This window comes from Ceratotherium simum, chromosome 2 (genome assembly GCF_057802395.1).
Source record: "Ceratotherium simum simum isolate JZ-2026a chromosome 2, ASM5780239v1, whole genome shotgun sequence".
Classification (NCBI taxonomy): Eukaryota; Metazoa; Chordata; class Mammalia; order Perissodactyla; family Rhinocerotidae; genus Ceratotherium; species Ceratotherium simum.
The window spans coordinates 97,062,329-97,070,111 of NC_141901.1; the positions used below are offsets into that span (position 1 = coordinate 97,062,329).

At 51.6% G+C, this 7,783-nt stretch overlaps 1 pseudogene; it reads right to left on the minus strand.

Annotated features, from left to right (window-relative positions):
• Positions 1-1,776: 1,776 nt before the first annotated feature.
• Positions 1,777-1,947, minus strand: LOC147918101 (small ribosomal subunit protein uS14 pseudogene; annotated as a pseudogene).
• Positions 1,948-7,783: the final 5,836 nt, after the last annotated feature.

Here is a 7,783-nt window from a genome sequence, read left to right on the forward strand (position 1 = left end):
AGGACAAGGACCCAGATGCGGGGAGTTCAGCGGGAGGTGAGCAGAAAGCACGGGGGCGGGGAGTTAGAAGGAGGAGAAGCCAGTAGTGGGTGTGACCTAGTCACCACCAGGAGCAGCTCTGGCCCCTTCTGCCGGGACTTCTGGATGCTGCTCTAGGCTTGGCCTCAGCACAGGCCCGCTGGGAGACTGGAGGCCTTTTATCCCTCAACTCCCACTTCCCCTGCGTTGCATGAACTTCCCGCTCTCTGGGCTCTGGTGGGACTTTCTCCTTCTCCTCTCCTCTCCTGCCCTTCCTTTTCCTTCCCTTCCCTTTCCCGCTCTTTGCAGAAGCCCTAAGAAAAGCTTAGGGGTCACGTGGCAGAACTGCCCCCACAGCTGCAGCTGGAGTCAGAGGTGGGCTGAGGGACGTGGCATGGGGCACCGAAAGTGTTCGCTGCAAACGTCAACCGCGTACCGGGAGCCAACATCTGTCTAACTCGATATTTATTAACCAGGCTTATCCGTCCACGTGCTCCAAAGAGGCGTGAACACACGTCTCGGAGCCACGTCGAGTCCTCCAACCAATGCTTGCTGCACGCCCGCCGTGGCCCCAGCTGTTTCAGGAACGGGATTTAGAGTGGCGAACAAGGCAGATATGAGATCTACACTCTGGTCGGGGGAGGCAATAAAGAAAGAAATGAACAAACACCACCACTAGAATTCTTCTCCAGCGATGAGGGCTGTTCCCTCTGACAGTCGCAGTGTGTCATGTGACCGTGACCAAGCAGCTGCTTCAGAACGAGTGGTCAGGGAGAGCTTCTCTGAGGAGGCGGCATTTGCCTCAAGAGAGTATTGGCAGGGGCCGGGGATGGAGGGGATTCTGGAAAGAGGAAGCAGCTAGTGCAGAGAAGGAAGCTGGAATGTGTGAGGACTCAGACGAGGCCAGGGGGAGGGTTAGGGGGTGGTCAGGGAGCCATCACGTGGGTTTACGAGCTAAGGCTGGACGTTTGGAGTTTATTCTAAGTGTGTTGTGAAGCCCTCAGAGGGTTTTAAACAGGGGAGGGCTGTGTTGTGCTTTTGTTTTTAGGAGTCCACTTTGGCTGCTCTGTGGAGAATCAGGCGAGGCAGTAACAGCAGCAGCAGCGTCACTACGTGGAAGCCACCGCTGCACTCCGGGTGGGGTGATGGTGCCGGGGAGACAAGTGGAGGGTTCAGGAGAAGATTCTGAGCTCAAGTTGACAGCACTCTCAGATACACTGGATAGAAAGAAGTGATGGATAACTCCTAGATTTTTGGCTTGAGCATCGGGATGCCTGGGGATTATTTATTGAGATGGGTAAAACCAAGTGCATTAGTCTGGATTCTCCAGAGACACAGAACCAACAGGATATGTATATAAAGAGAGAGAGAGAGAAAGGGATTTACATAAGGAATTGGCTCACGTGGGTTGTGGAGGCTGCAAAGTCCCATGTCTGCAGAAGGTGCAGTTCCAGGCTGAGTCCAAGTTCAAAGGCAGAAGAAGACCAAGTCCCAGCTGGAAGACAGTCAGGCAGAAAGGAAGAATTCTTTTCTTTCTTTTTCAGCATGAATGCTTTTACATAACTGAGGGAAAATAAGCCATATATTTTGAAGATGATTCTATTGGGAAGATAACAGTAAACTTTAAAAAAGAGATTTCTGTAACCAATTAACTATTTCAACTTTTTTGTTTCGTGTTTTCTTCTTTAATGTACGGAGAGCTAGCACTGTTTCTTTCGTCAGATAGGCGTCTTGGATGATCCATTCGAGGAAGATCACTTAGTCCCGCTTGATGAAGCCTGTGTCCTTCTCACACTGACGGAAACACTGGAGGCAGATATTGAGGCGGTATTTCCTGATCTGACCATGCCGGTTTGTGCAGACACAGCAAGAGCAAGAACTCTAGCTGAATTTTCGCAGGTGACTCCAGTAGGGCTGCTGGTGACCCATCTTGCTTTCAGGGGTGCAACAAGGCAAAAGAAAAAGTATTCTCTCTTACCCAGCCTTTTGTTCCATTCAGGCCTTCAACAGATGGGATGAGGCCCACCCACACTGGAGGGCAATCTGCTTTACTCGGTCTGCTGGTTCGAACGTTAGTCTCGTCCAGAAACACCCTCACAGACACACCCAGAAATAATGTTTGACCAAGTATCTGAGCACCCAGTGGCCTAGTCAAGTTGACACATAAGATTAAACTTCACAGCAGAGAAGAAATAAGATGGTCACGACGGTGCATGGGATTCGGGTTTCTGTTTAAACCACCTTAATTTGAGATGCCTAAAGTACATCCAAGTAAATGATAAATGAACAGTGGGATAAAGAAGCTTGAAGTTCTGGGGAGAGGCCAGGGCAGGAGATATAAATTTGGAATTTATTGGTTTATTGACAGTTTGAAGCCAAAGAACTGGATGATGCCACCAAGTTAGAGAAGAGCGAGGGTCTGTGACAGAGTCCAGGGGCATGCCAGCATCCTCCATGTGGGTTAGTTTCCTGGGGGCTGCTGTAACAAAGCACACAGACTGCGTGGCTTAGAACAACAGAAATTTATGTCTCACAGTTCTGGAGGTTGGAAGTCTGAGATTAAGGTGTTGGAAGAGTTGGTTCCTTCTGAGGGCTGTGAGGAAGAATCTGTTCTGTCTCTCTTTGCTTCTGGGGGTTCATCGGCATCCTTGGCGTTCCATGGTTTGTAGATGCAGCACCCTGATCCCTGCCTTCATGTTCACAACGCATTCTCCCCGTGGGTCTGTGTCCACATCTCCCCTTTTTATAAGCACACCAGTCATATTGGATTAGGGCCACCCTAATGACCTCATTTTACCTGATTACTTCTATAAAGGTCCTGTTTCCCAACAAGGTTAGATTCTGAGGTACTAGGGGTTAGGACTTCCTCAACTGTTGGGGGGGACATGATTCAACCCATGACACCGTGCTTTCCCACTTTCTCTTCTCTTTGTTCTGGACTTGCCCCGTTCTATTCCACGTCTGCCCAGACTCTGACGCCACCTGCTCCTGTTCAGGGCTCCACTGAGGTGGTTTCTGCGGTTAGATCCTTGGATAACCAAGGATCTGGCTCAGCCCTTCTGCTGGTGACTTGTACTCCTGATGGTTGTGGTGAGGATTCTGTGCCTGACTCTGACCTCTGGGACCTAAGACGTGACATCAGGTCACCTCACCTTCCTAAGTTCCCAGGAGAAGGGTTAGCAACCTACTCAGGGTGAGAAAACACAGTCATCATTTAACATAAATTTGTACAGTGAAATACTATTTAGCAATAAAAAAGGACAAACTGCTGATACAAACAACATAGGTGAGTTTTATAGACATTGTCCTGAGCAGAAAAAGCCCCGCCCACACAAAGACATACAGTGTGATTACATTTATATAAAGTACAAGAACAGACAAAATTAATCTGTGGCGATAGAAGTTAGGAAATGGTTGATTTGAGGTGGGGGGATTGACTCAAAGGGGACATAAGGAAATTTTCCAGGTTGATGAAAGTAACCTATATTTTGTTTGGGGTGGTTATTACATGATAGTGTAAAATTGTTCAAAACTAATTGAACCAAACACTTAATATCTGTGCAATTTATTTCTGTAAACAATACCTAAAAAAGAAGCTAAATTAAGAAAAAAACAGTTAATAAGACAAAGTTTTGGATGGATGGTCTAATGGCTCCTGAGGCAATGAAGAAACAAGAGAGATTTAGACAAAGTGGGCAAAGCAGAACTCTAGGAACAGTGGAGGGGAGCAGGAGAGGACCCCTGGATGGAGTCACACGCGGGCTCTGCCGCTAACTCTCGGGGGTCCTGACACAGTCCACTTCCTCTTCTTGAACCGCTCTTGACTCGTCTTAAGATACGAAGGCTCATCCCGTCCTAGCCTTCTGTGATGATCGGATGACCCTGAAGTTTCAGCCTGTGTGACAGGACGTGGGTGCAGGGTGAGCGGTTGGGAGACGCGAGCTGGGCAGGCCCTGAAGGGGTGAGGGCGTGGAAATGGGCAGGAGTCCTTACGCCCTCGGGTATCCACTTAGATGCTCTAGAAGGATAGTCACAAAAACAAGACTTCAGTTCTTTCTTGAGGGCTCTTAGGTCCCTGTGCCGGGCTAGGAAACAGGAGCATCTCTTCTCCACATGGAGCATTTTATGGTCCTGCACACTGTGCTGTCTTACCTCCTGGGGTTAACAAGCTCCTCCTCTGCCTGGACCTCCTGTTCCCCTTCTCTTAACAGTTCTGGGGGCACCAGCGGAATACAGGACACCCAGCCGAATCTGGAATTCAGATCAACACCAAATACATTTTTAGTACAAGTATGTCCCATGCAATATTCAGAACACACTTACACTGAAAAATTGTCCATTGTTTATCTGAAATTCAAATGTAACTGGGCGTCCTGTATTCTTACTGCTGAAGCTGGTGACCCCATTTGAACCCTGCAGACTCTTGCTTCTGCCCCAAACCCTGCCAGGGACCCTTTACCAGCGCCTCTCCTGACAGCCTTGCCCCAGGCCTCTTTCCGTGAACTGTAATTGTACTTCCTGCTCCTTCACCAAACGGAGGTTCCTTAAAGATGGAGACGATGTCCTTCCTTGCTCACCATCGCATCCCCGGCTGACACATCAATATTTGATGGCGTGTAGAAGGAAGGGAGGAAGGGAGGAAGGGAAGAAGAAAGGAAGGAGAGAAGGAGGGAAGTTAATTTCTCAGTGACCTTTGAGAAAGGTCACATGCCTACATACATTCCACATGATCCCAAATACAGCAAAAAGCATACAGTAGCCACTCAGTGATTGCTTGTTCATCCCGCCAGTGAAGGTCATTAGAATGCCTAGGTATCCAAGCACGACCAAGACTTAAAATTTCCAAAAAAGACCGTCTTGCAGGTCTTCCTACAGGAATCAGCCACAGTGACACTCCTTCTGGCAGCATCCCTGTGCCACCCTTTGGAAATGAGTGATGGACGACTGCCCCCAGGCCCAGGGGAGGCCTGGAGCCAAGCCAAGAGGCGCATGCTCAGCCTCTGTACCCAGAGCCCCCTGAGGTGGACGTCAGGAGCCAGGGGCTCTGGAATCAGGGGGTCAGAGAGGCAGCAGGTACGAATAAGTAGCAGGTGGGTCTCTAGAGTGCAGGGGAGGTGGACGGCCCCCAGCAGGGCTGGCAGGTGCTTCTGGCAGCGTAATAGCCGGAGGGCTGGAAGCATGTAGAGGTCAGAGATGGGAGTCAGGCTGGGGTCCGGGCAATGCAGGGGCGCAGGCTCTTCCCTTTCCAGCTGTGCTTCCTCTCCACTCGTGAGTGTTCTCGGCCTCTACCCTCAGACCCGCTCTGTGCCCTGGTGACCCCGTTCCCAAGGAAGGCAACACCTGGTGCCCTCGTTCGGGGGTGTCTAGAGCCCTGTGCCGGTCATTTGCCTGCTGGCTCTCTGATCCATTACCACCCTCCTCCTGCCCTACCCTGGATCTCATGGCCACCCTTGCGACTGTTTCTTGGGCTCCTTTGTCCACAGAATTCTGGCCGGGTTCAGCCACTGGGAGACACTACTGGGAAGTGGTGGGCACGGCTCAGGAGGAGCTGGGGCGTTTTGCTCCCTTTCTCTCAGCTCCAGGCAGCAGCTCCTGCAGTGGACGCATCCCCTGGGGTCCACCTCCCAGTGCACACCCTTCTCTCGGTGGTCTCGGCTCTCGTCAGGCAGCCCTGCTGTGGGCTCTTACCTGGTGGCCATGTGGCCCCAGATAGCCCGCCTCCAGGGCCCCGGCTCCCACCAGGCACTCTGGTCCTGGGCTTGGGTAATACCGTCTCCTCCCAAACTCCCTCGTCTCTGGGTCACCTTGCCTTCCTGGTAGCACGTCCAGCCCTTCAGACACCCCTGTAACAAATTCCCGGGATTAAATCTCCCCCATCGAGTGCTATTTCCTGATTGGACTCTGACTAATACAGGCTTAATCCATTATCTTCCCAGGGTATACTCATTTAGAGAAAAGTATAGGCTGAGGGCCACGTGTATGGCAGGAGAACGAACACCAGGATTGTACTTTAGAGGAGAGGGGATCACGTCTGCTGGTGTGCACGTCTTCTTGGTAGCAGGGCTCTTGGGTCACAAAGAACAGAGACTCGCTCCCAGTGAGCCCTACATCAGAACGAGGAGAAAACAGGAGTAGCTGACCCGGCGCAGCATGAGCAGACGCCAGAAAGCCACTGTAGACCCCAGGCTAGGACCCTGGGCTTGACGTGTGCTGTGGGCTGGATGCGACCCCCGAAGAGATCAGGTCCTAGTGGAACCTGTAAATGTTACTGTGCTAGCCAGCTCAGGCTGCCAGAGCAAAACGCCACACACCAGGTGGGTTAAACAACAGAAACTTAATTCTCACAGTTCTGGAGGCTAGAGAGTCCTAGGTCAACGTGCTGGTGGATTTGGTTCCTGGTGAGAGCGCTCGTCCTTCTGGCAGGCGGACACCGTCTCTGTGTCCTCTCGTGGGCTGGTCTCGGTGCACGCACATGGAGAGAGAGCTCTCTTCCTCTTGTAAGGTCACCAATCCTATCGGAGGAGGACCCCACCTGTATGACCTCATTTAACCTTAATTACCTCCGCAAGCTGTATCTACAAATACAGCCACGTTGAGGGTTAGGGCTTCAAAATAGGAACTGGGGGAGGGGACAAAATCCGTTCATAGCAGTTACCTTATTTGGCAAAAGGACTTTGCAGATAGGACTAAATTCAGGCTCTTGAGTTGGGGAGATTATTCTAGATTATCCAAGTGGGCCCTAAAGGCAATTACAACTGTCTTAGTAAGAGAGAGACAGAAGGACATTTGACATGGAGGAGAAAGCAGTGTGACCACGGAGGCAGAGATTGGAGTGATGCGGCCACAAGCCAAGGAAAGTTGGCAGCTGCCAGATGACAGGAGAGGCATTCTGCCCTCGAGCCTCTAGATGGAGCGTGGCCTGTAGACACTTTGATGTCACACTTCTGCCCTCCAGGACGGTGAGAGAATACATTTCTGTTGTTTTAAACCACCAAGTTTGTGGCCATTTGTTACAGCAGCTGCTGGAAGCTCATACAAGGTGTGACCCCTTGCCCGCTGCTCGGCCTGGAGCACACTGCAGCCCTGTCTCTCCTCTCCCTTCCTTCCCATCCTCTGCTGTATCTTCTCTCCAGCCAGTAGCCCCTGCTCTCTCATTACGGTGGCTCACCCTGAGCCGGTCCACGTCCTGTCCATCTCCTGTCTGTACCAGGACCTCTTAGCTTCGGCAGCCGTTGCTCCTTCCACTGCCTTTATAGTTGGCATTTTGCCCCAAGGCACATCCATTTGCTGGACCGAGTAGAGGTTGGCTGCCCTTGAGCCAAGTGCCCATCTGTGGTCCCATTGCCCCTGCCCAACTGAGATGTAGGAGGAGCGCCCTGTGCATCGCCGGAGCATATGGGACTGTCCTCCTCGGGGACTACGGGTGGGGCACTTCCGCTTGGCAGAGCTGTGAGTGCGGCAGATGGTGGGGCTGCCAGAACTGGCTCAGCCCAGACATCTGGGAATTTTTAACCAATGATGGGCACTGAGTTCTGAGCAGCATGTGCAAAATGAAGGAGGAAACCATCGCTCATAGAGCCGATTCTCCTCGGTGAGGAATTTCCCAAAACGCGAAGGCGGGCCGGGGCCGGTTAACTACGGCGTTCTTCTCCAGGTCCTGTTTGTGGTAGGTGCAGGTCTGGGGCTGCTTGGACGAGGGAGGAGCTGGCCCTTCCTTCTCAGTCAGTTTCCAAATGTACAGTCCTGGTGCTGGTGTCGCTCAAGA